Source organism: Chrysemys picta, chromosome 1, assembly GCF_011386835.1.
Source record: "Chrysemys picta bellii isolate R12L10 chromosome 1, ASM1138683v2, whole genome shotgun sequence".
Lineage (NCBI taxonomy): Eukaryota > Metazoa > Chordata > Testudines > Emydidae > Chrysemys > Chrysemys picta.
The window spans coordinates 38,809,284-38,826,402 of NC_088791.1; the positions used below are offsets into that span (position 1 = coordinate 38,809,284).

The 17,119-nt window shown below is 41.1% G+C and overlaps 1 long non-coding RNA gene across 1 annotated transcript in view; it reads right to left on the reverse strand.

Moving 5' to 3' along the window:
* Positions 1–17,119, reverse strand: part of LOC135973187 (uncharacterized) — a 417,975-nt gene that overhangs the window by 349,808 nt on the left and 51,048 nt on the right. The window contains exon 2 of the long non-coding RNA XR_010589890.1: positions 13,039–13,119. This is a non-coding gene — a long non-coding RNA (uncharacterized LOC135973187). The remainder of the gene's footprint in view (positions 1–13,038; positions 13,120–17,119) is intronic.

Below are 17,119 nucleotides of genomic sequence, written 5' to 3' on the forward strand. Positions count from 1 at the left end.
TAGTTTGCATATCAATTCTAGCTCAGCAGTTTCTCGTTGGAGTCTGTTTTTGAAGTTTTTCTGTTGTAATATAGCCACCCGCAGGTCTGTCACTGAATGACCAGACAGGTTAAAGTGTTCTCCCACTGGTTTTTGAGTATTTTGATTCCTGATGTCAGATTTGTGTCCATTAATTCTTTTGCGTAGAGACTGTCCGGTTTGGCCAATGTACATGGCAGAGGGGCATTGCTGGCACATGATGGCATATATCACATTGGTAGATGTGCAGGTGAACGAGCCCCTGATGGTATGGCTGATGTGATTAGGTCCTATGATGATGTCACTGGAATAGATATGTGGACAGAGTTGACATCGGGGTTTGTTACAAGGATAGGTTCCTGGGTTAGTGGTTTTGTTCAGTGATGTGTGGTTGCTGGTGAGTATTTGCTTTAGGTTGGGGGGTTGTCTGTAAGCGAGGACAGGTCTGTCTCCCAAGATCTGTGAGAGTAAAGGATCATCTTTCAGGATAGGTTGTAGATCTCTGATGATGCGCTGGAGAGGTTTTAGTTGGGGGCTGAAGGTGACAGCTAGTGGTGTTCTGTTATTTTCTTTGTTGGGCCTGTCTTGTAGGAGGTGACTTCTGGGTACTCGTCTGGCTCTGTCAATCTGTTTTTTCACTTCAGCAGGTGGGTATTGTAGTTTTAAGAATGCTTGATAGAGATCTTGTAGGTGCTTGTCTCTATCCGAGGGATTGGAGCAAATGCGGTTATATCTTAGAGCTTGGCTGTAGACAATGGATCGTGTGGTGTGTCCTGGATGGAAGCTGGAGGCATGTAGGTAAGTGTAGCGGTCAGTAGGTTTCCGGTATAGGGTGGTATTTATGTGACCATCGCTTATTATCACAGTAGTGTCCAGGAAATGGACCGCTTGTGTGGATTGATCTAGGCTGAGGTTGATGGTGGGATGGAAATTATTGAAATCATGGTGGAATTCCTCAAGGGCTTCTTTTCCATGGGTCCAGATGATGAAGATGTCATCAATGTAGCGCAAGTAGAGTAGGGGCGTTAGGGGACGAGAGCTAAGGAAGGGTTGTTCTAAGTCAGCCATAAAAATGTTGGCATATTGTGGGGCCATGCGGGTACCCATAGCAGTGCCGCTGACTTGAAGGTATATATTGTCCCCAAATGTGAAATAGTTGTGGGTGAGGACAAAATCACAAAGTTCAGTCACCAGGTTAGCTGTGACATTATCAGGGATACTGTTCCTGATAGCTTGTAGTCCATCTTTGTGTGGAATATTGGTGTAGAGGGCTTCTACGTCCATAGTGGCCAGGATGGTGTTTTCTGGAAGATCACCGATGGATTGTAGTTTCCTCAGGAAGTCAGTGGTGTCTCGAAGATAGCTGGGAGTGCTGGTAGCGTAGGGTCTGAGGAGAGAGTCTACATAACCAGACAAGCTAAAGAATTAATGGACACAAATCTGACATCAGGAATCAAAATACTCAAAAACCAGTGGGAGAACACTTTAACCTGTCTGGTCATTCAGTGACAGACCTGCGGGTGGCTATATTACAACAGAAAAACTTCAAAAACAGACTCCAACGAGAAACTGCTGAGCTAGAATTGATATGCAAACTAGACACAATCAACTCCGGTTTGAATAAGGACTGGGAATGGCTGAGCCATTACAGACATTGAATCTGTCTCCCCTTGTAAGTATTCTCACACTTGTTATCTAACTGTCTGTTTGTACTGGGCAAGCTTGATTATCACTTCAAAAGTTTTTTTTCTCTTAATTAATTGGCCTCTCAGAGGTGGTAAGACAACTCCCACCTGTTCATGCTCTCTGTATGTGTGTATATATATCTCCTCAATATATGTTCCATTCTATATGCATCCGAAGAAGTGGGCTGTAGTCCACGAAAGCTTATGCTCTAATAAATTTGTTAGTCTCTAAGGTGCCACAAGTCCTCCTGTTCTTCTTTTTGCGGATACAGACTAACACGGCTGCTACTCTGAAACCTTTCAACTGTAGAAAAAGTCACATTAAGTAATGCAGGCTTGAGTGGGATTCTGTGTTTTCACTGCTTGAACTGCCATAATTACTGTGAACTTTACTCAGCTTTAACACTACTTTCTGCAGTGTACACACACACACACACACACACACTGAAGAGACAAAGAGAGAGGAAGTGTACAGAAATGCTATTCTCCAGTTGTTCTCTCTCACATCATGTCCAGCAGTTTTCATAGAGTATATTTAATTCAATGAACTGAATTGGGAATAAACCATTTTTTCTAACATTACAAACTGATTTGCATGGCTAGTCTGGAACCAACCATAAAAATACAATGTTAACACTTATAAATGATTTCCTATATTAAAAATGAATTTGTAAGGCCGATGTGGAGAACTTACTAATGAGCAACAATAGGGTTACTAAATTCAATTATTTCAGTGGATTTTAGAGTTCAACTACTTGGTGATTCAAGAAGTTTTCCATTATGGAAAGGTCACGCACCCAGCATATTGCTACATGATTTCCATCAGATCCTTACACAAAATTCAAATAGAAGACAAAATTGGAACTAGTGATATAGTGTGCCAGATAAATTCTGGATATTCCCACCAAACCTTTCTGATAGGAATGGTCAAATTCATTGTGCCTCATTTTGAATCCTCCCATTATGGGTTACTTTCTTCCTAGGAGGAAAAATTAAGCAAAGAGCTGGCAGAAATTTTTAAAAAAGCAAACAGAGAAACAAAAGAGACAAGAAGCAAGAGTAAAATTCTAATGAAAAAATGAAGTTAAAATGAATATAGTTAAAATTTAATATAATTTGTACACTGGCTTCGCAGGTTGTGCTTTCAACACCACGCAGTCTACTCTACAGATTGCTTATAGAGCATTCACTTGTACTAGCCTAACTCTTTTCAGGGTCAAGGAGAATGTTCTTCTATTCTTAATAAATAGCAAAGATCTCCCTTGCCTACCGTAGCATGCTGAGATTTGAAATGCATGTTCTTTTATCCCTTTAGATAGAAAAATATGCTTGTTGAAATTAATACAACATATTTAAATAGCAGTACAAAATCTACAGGAGTGAAAATTAGTTTTGTGAACTCCAAATATAGTCTGAGAATCCTGAGAAGTTCACCATTTTATGTTATCTGACGAATTTAGAGCCCACATATTTTTTTGCCATTCCTGGAAGTCCCTTTCATGACTAGTTGCCAACTACTTCCACATTACAATGTCAGCCATTCAAGATTACTGTCTCCTGTTCATCTTTTTTTCCGAACATTTTTGAACACTGTCAACAGTTATGGAAACACTGATACCCAACCAATTTGGAGGTAGGTGAGATATAAGAGAAGATCTTTTCTGAACACCCAAACCTGTCCAGTTTATGTTTACAAGAAACAAATGAGTTTTCATACTCTACCATTTTCCATTAAGTGCAAGAAACTGCAGCTGTACTGAATGCATAACCATTGACCAGCAGTGTTTATGTCAGATGTTATCAATCTATCATGTAAATCATTCTAAAAGAAAAAAAACATTCAAAATATTTTGTGGCTTAATTCTGGTCCTTCAGAAGGAACATGTATGATAAGTAATTAATCCTACATATTTTCATACTGCATTTGAATTAAACATATTTGACCACCATAAGCTCAAAGTCATGAACCTTTCCAGCCTGGTTTGTTCACTAGCATCTGTAATCAAAGTGAAAGGAGTAAGTGATTGCATTAGGAATAACTTGTTATTTTGTCAAGGATCCAGCAGGGCAATAATAGAGAAACCAATTGTTCTGTATGTAAATACAATGCAGATGGCTCCCTGTTGATGTACAACATCTTTCACAGAATAGTGAGTTTGTTTGGTGCCAATTAATATTCGATACATGTTGTTCCCTTTGTTGACATTTTGTGTATCCCAGAGGGAATTGAAAGAAAGTTATCTTATGGCTGATCATTGTATGGCTCAAACTCTGCACAAAAATGTGCACATGGTCCCCATATGGACTGAATACTGTGCTTCTCAGTGTTTGATTCTGGCTCATGTCAGCTTTGCATATTAAGCCAAGCCCACTGGCATACCATTATGTGGAGATGGTTTGTAGATTAGTTCTATTTAATGAAATCTGGTTAGCTTTCCATTTTTAATTTGTTTTGTTTTTGTAAAGTTATGTAGGGACTTCAATTCATATTGAAATGGAAATTAATAAATCCACTGTATGCATCTGTCACAGCTCCCCTTGCTGGACATTCACCAGACTGCTGTGTTTGGCTCCCACACAGAGGACCCATGCACTTTAAGCTTCCCTTGGTCTGGGCAGTCTCCAGCACTCTATCTGTCTTTGACCTCCCTGGCACATTTCCTGGGCAAAGACTTTCTCTCTGATACCCCTTAATGGAAGTGAGACCTCGCAGTCCAGCTGCTCTAGGCCCCCAGGACCAGTACAGAACCCCCAAGACACTCCAGTAGCTTAATCACAGAGCTCCAGTGTTGTGGGCATTCTGGTTTACAGGTTGCCCCTTCACGGATGTGATAATTGAAATAAATAAACATAGCCTTTGCAAAAGTATTTCTAAAACCAGCCACTCTTTGCTTTACACAGCACAAGAGATATACAGATCCAGAGAAAACAATGAATGCCTGCAAACCATTCCCTGCCTCAGTTTCCTCACCACTCCTGAGAATTTTTTGAGATTTGGTTAGAGTTTTCTAATGAACCCAGGATCCTTCCTCTCCCACTTGTCCTGCACATGGCTTCTCCCCTGGAACACAGAGTTTTTCTATCTGACCCCTACAGTCAGCATCCTTCAGTTCTGGCTGGTCCAGGAGTCAACAAGGTCCCCTCTCACTCCAGAAACCTGACCCTTAAAGTCAATCATTCTGTGAGCCCCTCCCTAACTTCTCGTCCTTTATGTTTTTAAAGGACTGTACCAACAGCTCAGTGACCTTGTTTCCTCCTGGGGATTTTTCAGTCCTTCTCTTCTAGACATCTAGGGCATATGTCTACACTATGATCTTAATTCGACCTATGTTAGGTCGACTTACAGCCGCCACAATAATTACTGCGGTGGTTGATGTCTACACTACCCTCCTTCTGTCAGTGTACGCGTCCTCACCAGGAATGCCTTCACCGACTGAACAGGGCAGTGTGGGGGGTTGGGAGCCAGTTCTGTGAAGCTCCCTTCAGGAGCCCAGCAACCCCCCAGAGCTTCTTGCCTCCACTCTCCCACCTGGCAGCAGTTATGGGGGAGCCACCTGGGGCATCTCACCTCCGGCAGATAGCTCTGAACCTGGAGTCTGGTCAGCTGCCATGAAATTGACAAGAATGACAGCCAACAGCTGATATAAGGAACTCAGTGTTTACACAAACTCTACGTCTCCCTAACTACATCTACATAAGTCTTGCACCTCTGGTGGAGGTGAAGTTATTATGTTGTGTAGTAGGGCACTTACATCAGAGGAAGCAAGGCTATAGTGTAGACACTGACAGGTTGACATAATCTGGCTTATGTCGATCTAACTCTCAGGCCTGGGCTACACTAGCAGGGGGGTTCGAACTAAGATACGCAACTTCAGCTACACTATTTGTGTAGCTGAAGCCGAAGTATCTTAGTTTGACTTACCTAGCTGTCCTCACGGCAGCGAGTTGACCACCGCAGCTCCCCCGTTGACTCCGCTTACTCCTCCTGCCAAGATGGAGATGGAGTACAGGCGTCGATTCAGGGATCAATTTATTGCGTCTAGACGAGATACGATAAATCGATCCCCGATACATCGAACACTACCCACCGATCCGATCCGGCGGGTAGTATAGACGTATCCGGTAGACAAAGAGCTGGTTTTCCTTGACTCCAGCCTCCCACTCTTTTATTCAGGCATAATGTACTTATATGTTGATAGCCCTTAACACCTGTCTTAATCAAAGACAGACATTCAGGTGTCACTCCCTTGTTCCTTAGTACAAGGGTTATGAGACAAGAATGCAGCGCAGATACTCATAAGGCTTAAACAGAGAGAGTTCACAAGCTCAAATAAATAATAAATTGTACATAGACAGGTGTCCAGACCATCGCAGCCTCTCTCTGTAAGCTACCAGAGCAAATGGGCATCCTGGTATTAATTGTACAAGGACTACATATGACCATTGCTCAACTAATGTACTGTTAATATTAAGTAACTAATGTAGACATTGATGAGATGAACCTTTGTTATGAATGGAACCTTAGACGTACAATAAACCAAAACATTTATCATTACAGATAGCTAAAATGGTTTCAGAGTTCTGCTAGTATTGGGGAAGTGCAAAGGGTTTTCAGGTGACCATGATTGTGAATTTTCCTGCTATTATATGTTTGTTTTTAGCATGTATGCAAAATTTCTAGTTTTTCTTAATTTTGAAATTTTGGACCTCTGCACTACATCATGACTAGATCATTCTGATGTAAAAATTATCACTATAAAAAAATCAATGCAGCACATATTCAACTGATAAAAAATTGGTTAATTGATAGATCTTATATAAAGTACTGTAAATGCCAAGGAGGAATAGTCAACCACAGGACATGTTTCAAGGGGTTCCATGGGAATCTGTTGTTGGTCCAATATTATGCAGTATCTTTATCAATGACCTAGAAGAGATTTTTAAATCATTGCTGATAAAGTCTGAAATACATAAAAATGTTGGAGTGGTAAAGAATAATAAGAAGAGGTCAGTTATACAGAGTGATCTGGATTGCTTTGTAAGCTGAGGTCACTTGGATAACATGCATTTTAATGCAGACAAATGCAAGGTGGCACGTGTACGAACAAAGACTGTGGGTCACTGTGACAGTAAAGGGTTCTGTCACCGGCTGCCCTTTAACCCTGGGTGCCTCTGTGCTGTGCAGCTTTGGCTCAGACTACTCACAGCACAATGGTCTGACCTTGGCTTCCACCAGCTCAGTTACTCCTTGAAGGGTGACCCCAACAACCCTTCTGGTCCCAAGTCTTCCCAAAACCATCTCCCCTGCAGTGTTAAGATCCTCTTACTGGAGCTCACATAGATAACGCCAAGTTCATTACCTCCAAAGAGCCAGTACACACAACAGCTTGTTAGCTCAGCTGGAGTTATGCACTCTAATGTACAGCACTGAGAGGGCTTGTAATAAAACTAAGAATAAGTTTATTAACAAAGTACATAGATTGAAGTGATAAGAACCCATGGGAGGCAAGTCTATGAGATGAAAACAATTTGAGAGAGTTGGAAGTTTTTCAGAGAGACATTTTTAAGGGCACAAGAGCAAACTATCCCACTGTATAGGAAAGATTGGTCTCTTGCCACACTTCCTTTCTAGCTTAACCAGGAGCTCTTCAGTGATCTGAAACTCAATAAAGAGTCCTACAAAAAGTGGAAACTAGGTCAAATTATGAAGGATGAATATAAATGAACAAGGATATAGGGACAAAATTAGAAAGACCAAGGCACAAAATGAGCTCAAACTAGCTAGAGACATAAAAGGTAACAAGAAAACATTCTACAAATACACTGGAAGCAAGAGGAAGACCAAGGACAGTGTAGGCCCATTACTCAATGAGCGGGAAAAGATAATATCAGGAAATGGCAGAAGAACTAATTGACTTCTTTGTTTCAGTTTTCACCAAAAAGGTTAGTAGCATTCAGATATCTGAAATAGCGAACACCAGTGAAAATGAGGAAGGATCTGAGGCTAAAATAGGGAAAGAACAGAAAGTTAAAAATTACTTAGACAAGTTAGATGTCTTCAATTCGCCTGGGCCTAATGAAATACATCCTAGAACACTCAAGGAGCTGGCTGAGGAGATATCTGATTACCTTTGAAAACTCATGGAAGATGGGAGAGGTTCCATAGGACTGGAAGAGGACAAATATAGTGCCAATATGTATAAAGAGGAATAAAGACAACTTGGGGAATTACAGACCAGTCAGCTTAACTTCAGTACCTGGAAAGATAATGGAGCAAATAGTCAAGCTAGCAATTTGCAAACACCTGGAAGATAATAAGGTGATAAGTAACAGTCAACATTTGTCAAGAACAAATCATGTCAAACCAACCTAATAGCTTTTTTTGACAGAGTAACAAGCCTTGTGGATGGGAGAAAGCAGTAGATCTGGTATATCTTGACTTTAGTAAAGCTTTTGATGTTGTCTCACATGACCATCTCATAAACAAACTAGGGAAATACCACCTACATGGAGCTACTATAAGATGTATGCATAACTGTTTGGAAAACTGTTCCCAGAGAGTAGTTATCAGTGGTTCACAGTCAAGCTGGAAGTGCATATCAAATGGGGTCCCACAGGGATCAGTTCTGGGTCTGATTCTATTCAATATCTTCATCAATGATTTAGCTAAAGGCATAGAGAGTGCACTTATAAAGTTTGCAGATGATACGAACCTGGGAGGGGTTGCAAGTACTTTGGAGGATAGGATTAAAGTTCAAAATAATCTGGACAAACAGTCTGAAGAAAATAGGATGAAATTTAATAAGGACAAATGCAAAGTACTCCACTTAGCAAGGAACAATCAATTACACATATACAAAATGTGAAATGACTTCCTAGGAAGGAGTACTGAGGAAAGGGATGTAGGGGTCATAGTGGATCACAAACTAATTATGAGTCAACAGTGAAACACTTGCAAAAAAAAAAAAAAAGCAAACATTCTGGGGTGTATTAGCAGGAGTGTTGTAAGCAAGACACGAGAGGTAATTCTTCCGCTCTACTCTGTGCTAATTAGGCCTCATCTGGAGTATTGTGTCCAGTTCTGGGCGCCACATTTCAGGATCTACTGAGGTATCTTCCAGTCCTACACTTCTATTATAACAGTGAGAGACTTAAGAAGCTCAGTCTATTAAACTGATTCAACAGAAGGTTAAGAGACAATTTGATCAAGGTCTATAGTATCTACCTGGGAAGAAAGTTTCTGATAGTAGAGGGCTCTTTAACCTAACAAACAACGATATACAAGATCCAGTGGCTAGAAGCTAAAGCTAGATAAGCTAGATAAGTTCAGGTTAGAAATAAGGCACACTTATTTTAGCACTGAGGGTAATTAATGACCGATACAACTTACCAAGAGCTATGGTGGATTCTCGGCCCCTTGAAGTCTTTAAATCAGAATTGGATTCTTTCTACAAAATATGCTCTGGCTCAAATCCAAGATATGGATTTGATGCAAGAATAATTGTGTGAAATTGCTATAAAGGAAGTCAGCTTAGATGGTCATAATTGTCCCTTCTGGCCTTGAATTTATGAATCTAATAACTTTAATTGTGAATATTTATTGTTCATTCTCAAGCAACGATCTGGCAAAAAAAAGCAACAGTAGTGTAGTTTCTAACAATAGTGTATATATTTTTAAAAAATGTGTCAATTTACAAAACAGTATATCTGGTTAACTTCAGTTTTCATAAGGAAAGTCATTTTTCAACTGAGGGGCCTTACCAGGGCTGGCTCCAGGCACCAGCTTGGCAAGCAGGTGCTTGGGGCAGCCACTCTGGAGAGGGGCAGCAGGTCCAGCTATTCGGTGGATGGTCCCTCACTCCCGCTTGCGGCTTTTTTATTTTTTTTCCGCTGCTTGGGGCGTCCAAAACCCTGGAGCCGGCCCTGGGCCTTACTAGCAACTAGTTTACAAAACAGCATCCATCATTCTATGGAGAAAAGCAAGAAATGTGTGTTCATTTATTTTTTTTTAAAGGTAAGGTTAGATCTAAGCAGGCATCTGTCACACCGATTTTAAGCTCACTTTAGCCAATGAATCAATGTGACATTATTATTTCAAATGTTAATAACTTCTAATATTAGGTTAATTGACTAAATTAGTCCTATCCACTAAATCTTAACTAGATCAGTCTGGTGAACTTGGTTTTATTTTATTCCTCCTTATCTTTTTTTGCTAAAACAGTTATAACTTTTTGGACTCCAGTTAACACCTCTGGTCAAAAGAAAGTCTAATTTGACCACAGACCTCAAGTACCAATTTTGAGGCTGACATTGCATTCATTGTGGATCATAGGTGAGGAGGAGCTAGGGAAAATTAAGCTTGCAATATAAACTGAATTGCTATCTAAAGCATAGAGTGGCTGCTGCCTTTCCATAACGATTTCTTCTGTGTTTTATTATCTTTCTAAAAGTTCATTGCCAATAAGCTGTAGGTTCTGATGACCAATTTCCTGCCAGTATATTTAAAGTCCTTTAGCTCAACAACTTACTCTACCAGAAATAATCAGATAAATAAACTTCAAGGGCAAAAATAGGCTATGAATGCTATAAACTGCCTACACCTCATCATTCAGTTCAATGCATAATCCTGATTGTAGCATTAGATAAATGCTAGAGCTGGACAAAGGGCAAAGGCAAACGCAGCCCAAATATTGATATTTTCTCTTACTGCAAATGTGCCACCCATAAGCAGAATAAAATATTTTTATTTTATTCACATTCTTCTGTCTTTGTGCTTATTGTCCATTTATTGTTTTCAGCACAGTGCCTCTGTTACCCAATGGCAGACTCAGGGCTTTGTATTAGCCAATTTCCCACTAATGCCATCGTGAGAGCAACACCTGCTGCCACTACTACATTCATTGCTGTCTTGAAAACATTACCTCTGGCTTCAGTAATAAGAATGTGGAAAAAAGGATAATAATGGAGATTCTGGGACAAAATGGGAATGTCTGTCCTTGATCCATTCCCAGCCTTATTTGTGTCATCCCTCTCATCAACAGCTTCTCTCCTCTCTCTTTCCATCTGTCCCCTTCTGCTCTGGTTTTCTGTATTCAGTCCAAGATGCATCTCCCATGCTACTGTAAATTAAGGCAATTTTTCAAGGGGCTTAGTAGGGCAGATTTTTCCAAGTGAGGACCTTCTTTCTTTATATGGACACTTTTTGTACACAAACAGCAGACTGATTGACATCTGATCTTTATATCTGGGGTAAGGGGGACCATCACCCCAGATCTATTAGTTGTCTTTTAGGAGAGTTGGCAATAGCTCATATGAGCATGTTTATCACTCCCATCTCTTTGCTCACCTCAGTAGTTTCTCTCCCATTCAGTGGATGGCTATGTGTCGTTTCTGTGGCAAATTTAAAGGGTGACCTGGAAAGGACAATGTATGCAATTTGTGCCCATTTTGCTTGGTTGTCCCTTGCAATAACCATGCAACACAGCAGAGCACTGATAAGAGACCAAATTTTCTTTGTTTGGCCTCAGTCACGTGACATGGGTCTAGATTACATGGCAAAGAGCAGTATCAGCTATCTCCCACGGCTACAGTTACAAACCCGTTTCTTAACACAGCAAAACACCAAAAATTCCAAATTTCTCTAGTTGTATTTTTTACTACAGTAGAACATAAAAGAAATAAAGAGGCATTTTTTTTTGGGGGGGGGGGGGACGACTCTTTAATTTTTTCCTGATACTCACACTGCACCATGTATGGTCTTGCTACTGTAACTGCTGTCTAACATGCAGATCAATGTCAAAGGTCAAAGTGAAATTGAAATTTCCTGTAAGTTCCACTTTAATTGTGGCTTCCATATAATGGCTTTGGAGAAGATTGAAGGTTTTACCAGCAAAAGCATCTCTAACTTCATTAATATTGAAATGACTCCAGCTGAAAGGTGAGTTGTTTGTATTTTTCTGCTTCACCACAAATAGTGGAACAGACTAACTTCCCCTGTTTCATTTCAGGAAAGAAATGTTTTGCACAGCTGGTAGGAGATAACTGATGTGTAGCACAATGGGCCCTTGCCCCCCTGGTAAGGCCTTTCAATGCCCCACAATGCAGATAATAATACACTGCCACCTCAGATAAAGAGCTGCCATATCAGAGTTAAGATTGTGAGTGAACAGTTTGGTGACTGAGGACAAGATCCAAACTCCAGTGAAATCAATGGAAAGATTCCCATTAACTTCAATAGGCTTTGGATGTAGCCCATATAAAGATTTTTCCCCCCTGTATAGACAATACAATTCCCATTCCTTTTGAAAAGATTCCAATTTATGTTTAAAAGAGTTTACCTTGCCCCAAACAGGATATCAATAATCAATGTCCCAGGCATTACAAATTTTGAATGCATTAGGACTGGGGAACCAACAGACTGTGCTGTGGCACTGTCAGATTTTACTTCAGATCACTATACATAACTACCAACCTATTAATCCATATAGGTAAAATATTTATTTTCCCAGTAGTATGAGGCTACATAACAAGTTTGAATTCTTTTGACAGTGCTGACTAGTGATCATACGGTATCACAACAGAATATATTGTCAACATGATAAAACTGAACTGGAAAACAAACTTTTGAAAGCCACTGTCTAATAGACATGATTCAATAACCTGTTTTCAGCACATCTGCTATTTTTATTCCAATTTATATAAAGCATTTACAACATCTTGATGATACAATTGAGAAAATTGCAACACATGCTGCTACAGTTAACTATCTATGTCTATCAGATTGCATATACTATACTAACATCTGCTTTCTGTCTTCTGAGATGTTAACGCTTCTAACATAACCCACTGATCTTTAACAATTTTTAAAATAAGTGAACTTTGTTAAATTAAAAATAGTACAAAATAAAATGGTAGGAACACCCTATTTTAATAAAAAAAGTGTTCACCACTTGTTCACGCAGGGTTTGGACTGTGTGAAACAGAGGATGTGAGTCTGTATAAAAGCCCCATTAGGCCATTCACTCTATCCCCACGCAAGTTCAGGAGTATTCACTCCAGTATATTCTTTAGTGCTTTGTCAAGTCCTAAATGATTCAAGTGATGGGGCTTCCTGCACTTCTTTTCAGAGACTTTTACAGTCTAATAATAGGCCTCACTATTAAATGATTCTTGCTCAGTTTCAGCCCATTACTGATGTCTCCCCCCGCCCCCCAAGTTATGCACACAGGAATGCCAATGAAGTTACACCAATGACATATCTGGCACAGGATACATTCTTCGCATGGAAAATAGGACTCCATATATGGTACCACATGCAGTGTATATGGCAACTCACCCTCTCCCATTTGGCACTCAAATGGTGATCCTTCAACTCTCCCTGTGCTCTGGTGCTGAGGCTGCAGCTCCCCAAGGGGGACTGTAAGACACAATGATGGACACCCCCTGCAGTTTTACAAGCTTGGTAAAAGTATTATTGGTAGTTTTTAATCATCACTGGCCAAGTTCTAAGGTTCTACTCTTTAGCATGTATTCATTCATTATTTGGGAGTTTTTTTTTAAATAGTGAAAAAGAACATATAACGAGTTCCTGTAAGTGCTCAACAGTTTAGGATTTGCACATGATACTGTATAGCACATTTTCCTGCTGTTGCACAAATTCCAGCTTGTATCTTTTATGCAGCAGATCCGCAGCACAGCTTCTCATTTCTGATTAATATTCAAGGATAATAATAACCATAAGGAAGTCTGTGATTGCAAAAGTCTATATATAAAATGAATGATTTCGAACAGAATGTACTGAAACTTAAGAGGGTCATGCTGGCAAATTAAATGATTCTAGAATATAATTTTCCAAGAAGGTGATTTATTGATTAGCAATACTTAATCAAGTTTTCATGGAAATATAAAAAGCTAGTTGTTAATTCAAGCAAGTTACAGCAGAATTTTCTAGATAGCTCTGAAATTATTTTAATCTATCCATGTAAACAATGTTTATTTTGGTTGCAATTGTTTTTCTAAAAGGGGCCAAATTTCTAGTAAAACTGTGCCCAGTTGGGTGTTAAGCAGCCCAAAAACAGTCAAAGATCTAATTCTTCCAGGTACAAGTGTGCTTGATGTTACTTATGCATACTAAGGAATACAACAACAAAACAAAAAGAGACGGCACACTGTTATAACATTCACAAGACTGCCACACCACCAAGTGTTCCTCAGACTCACGTCTGCTTTAAATCTCACAAGCTCCAAAATGCCCAGCTCATTTTCAGGAGATTCAACAGGACTTACTCAGGCCACAAAATTAATGGGATTCCACTGAAGAGTAAGTATTATGACAGACCCAGACCAGTGGGGTACAGGAATCTGGTCGAGGGCAAATATACTGGTCACTGGATGAGTAGTTTTCTCTTTCCTGAGTGACCAGAGAAGGGGCTGCACTAGAGTAATCAGGAACCTGCTAGAACCAGTTAAGGCAGGCAGGCTAATTAGGACACCTGGAGCCAATTAAGAAGAAGCTGCTAGAATCAATTAAGGCAAGCTAATCAGGGCACCTGGGTTTTAAAAGGAACTCACTTCAGTTTTTGGTGTGAGTGTGAGGAGCCAGGAGCAAGAGGTGCAAGGAGTTGAGAGTGAGAGGGTGTGCTGATGGAGGACTGAGTAGCACCAGCATTATCAGACACCAGGAGGAAGATCCTGTGGTGAGAATAAGGAAGGTGTTTGGAGGAGGCCATGGGGAAGTAGCCCAGGGAGTTGTAGCTGTTATGTAGCTGTTACAGGAGGCACTAGAGATAGCTGCAGTCCACAGGGCCCTGGCCTGGAACCCGGAGTAGAGGGTGGGCCCGGGTTCCCCCCAAACCTCCCAATTGACCTGGACTGTGGGTTCTTCCAGAGGGGAAGGTCTCTGGGCTGTTCCCCAACCCACATGGTGAATCTCTGAGGCAAGAAAATCTACCAATAAGTGCAGGACCCACCAAGATAGAGGAGGAACTTTGTCACAGTATGCTTTGCAGGATTGCAGCCTAAGCCACTTACTAGCCCCAGTTAAGTCTTCCCAAGCCTCCCTGAGCTCAAGGCTATGAGCCACCTTTCCCGGCTAGCTCCTTAACTATTGAGCCCCCAAATTACCATTCCACAAGACTCCCAAAGAGTTTTTTATAGTTTCCTGCTGGCTGCAATCAACCCTAACCTAATCCTATTCCTCAAAAAGGAGTAATTTGCCTTTAACAGCCCTCTATTCTGAAAGCCTGGAGCTACTCTCCCATCCTGGAGACTCAGGGGACCTAGACTTTTATTTTTTGTCTTATAAGTGGCTACTTAGGCACAGAAACTAATCTAATGTCAGATATTGACTTCTTTGGTTTTGAGTCTAGCTCCTGGAGTTAGTATTATTTATTTTGTTACAATAGCATTTAAGGATCAGCTGAGAATGTAACCTCATTGTGATAGAAAATGTACAGAGTGATAGACAGACAAAGGGTGGGGGAGTGGGATATAACACAAGCAGAGTGAACAGGGCTGCAAACTTCATATTAGCTCCACAAATTTTCGTCCCCTTTATAGGATGTTTGTGGAGAGGTATTTTTATAACAGTTCTTTGGGTGAGGTTTTGATATCGGGGGATTAGCTGGATGGAAAGAATAAGGAATGGAGAAGGGATATAGAAGGGGGGGTGGGGAAGTGAGGAGAGAAGCACAGAGAGCAGAAAAATAAGGGGTTGGAGCAAAGAACCCCTCAGCATAAACCAGAGAATATCCAGAGTCCAAACTGTATAAAGTAGCATGATGACATCATCAGAGTCATAGAGTTCAAGGCCATGAGTGATCACCAGATCAGACTGATCTTCACATCACAGGCCAATAAACCCCACCCAACTACCCCACACTGAGCCCAATAATCTGGATTAGACTAACCTCCTAAACCATTGTGAACCCCAGGCAGATAAAAGGAGGGACTGAGGTGTTCCAAGGCCCCTGCAAGAGCAGGTAATTGATTTGGTGAGATACACCTAGAAAATGACATGCGTGCCCCACTGCAGAATGTGGCAAAAACCTCCCAAAGTCCTTCCTGATCTGACCTGGGGGAAAATTCCTTCCTGACCCTGAAAATGGAGATCAGTGTCCATTGGTTCCTGACTAGAATTGCTTTGTTCCCTAAATCCATCTGGGTGTGGGCAGGAGAAGAGCATGTGGTGGCAGAGGATGAAATCTGATAGCTGAAGAGTGTTCAGCAGGCAAGCACCCATGTGTAGTGACTGTAAAACACCTGAAGGTTTGATAACATGTCTTTTGATAAATACTTGTTAACGTGTTGGATTTTTTTTTCTGAACTATATACTCTTGTGAGACTTCACAACCTCCTCCTTGTTGGGTTAGCACAAGGAAGTGGAGTTCTCCAGAAGATGACAGCCACAAGCTCAGAAACAACAGAACAGGAGAGGGGACACCTGGGCAGAAAGCATACACCCGTTACCCCAACTTCTCTCACGTGATTATTTCCTGAGTCAGGGGTCCTTCCCTGCAGGGTGGAGCCACTGTTTTTAGGGGCATGCTTTCAGCCTCCAGAGTATGAACAGAGACCAGACTCTGCTCCTGGGTTGGGGTATTTAGGCTTATTCTCAGGGTACAGATTCTCTGTCTAGTACCCTCTTCTAAGAGCTGAGACCCTGCAGTACAACTGCCTAGTCCCTGAAACCAGTGGTGACCCCCTCAGATTTCCATGTAGCTTTAACACACTCTCCCCCAGCTTTGAGGGCACTCTGGGTTTACAGTTTACCTCTTCAGCGGCATGCAATAGTGAAACCAACAGACACAAAAATAGCTTTCCCATCGAATTCTGAAATGCCATTGCTCTATACATAACAGCACAAGAGTTACACAAATCTTGACAAAATAGACACCCCTACATGCATATCCCATGCTTCAGTTTCCTCACAGCTCTGGAAAGTTGTTTGGCATTGAACAGAGCCCTCTTAGTTATCCGGGATCCTTCCCCTAAGCCTGCATATGACTTTCCTTCCAAAACAAGCAGACTTCTACTTTTCTCTGACCTTGGTTGGTCCACTATTAAACAGTATCCCCTGCTATGAAAGCCTGTCTGCCTCTTCCCCTCTCCTGCCCAAAAGCTTCCTGTGGGGCTGTGTGAGTCTTCTCCGCATCCACCCAACCTCTGATTTTTGAAGATTAGCATCAACAACATGATTTCTTAGTCCTGAGTCTGGAGATTTTCTAAAAATCTAAATGCAAGCCTCCTGCAGGGAAGTAAGAGAAAACTGGTCCTCCTAAGCTTGAGCTAGCTCATTTTCCCCTGGTGCTGCCACCTGAACAGGTGGCCATAAAGTTCTAACGACTCACCATTGTACCTGGTATGGGAGGGACATAGAATCATAGAACTGGAAGGGACCTCGAGAGGTCATCTAGTCC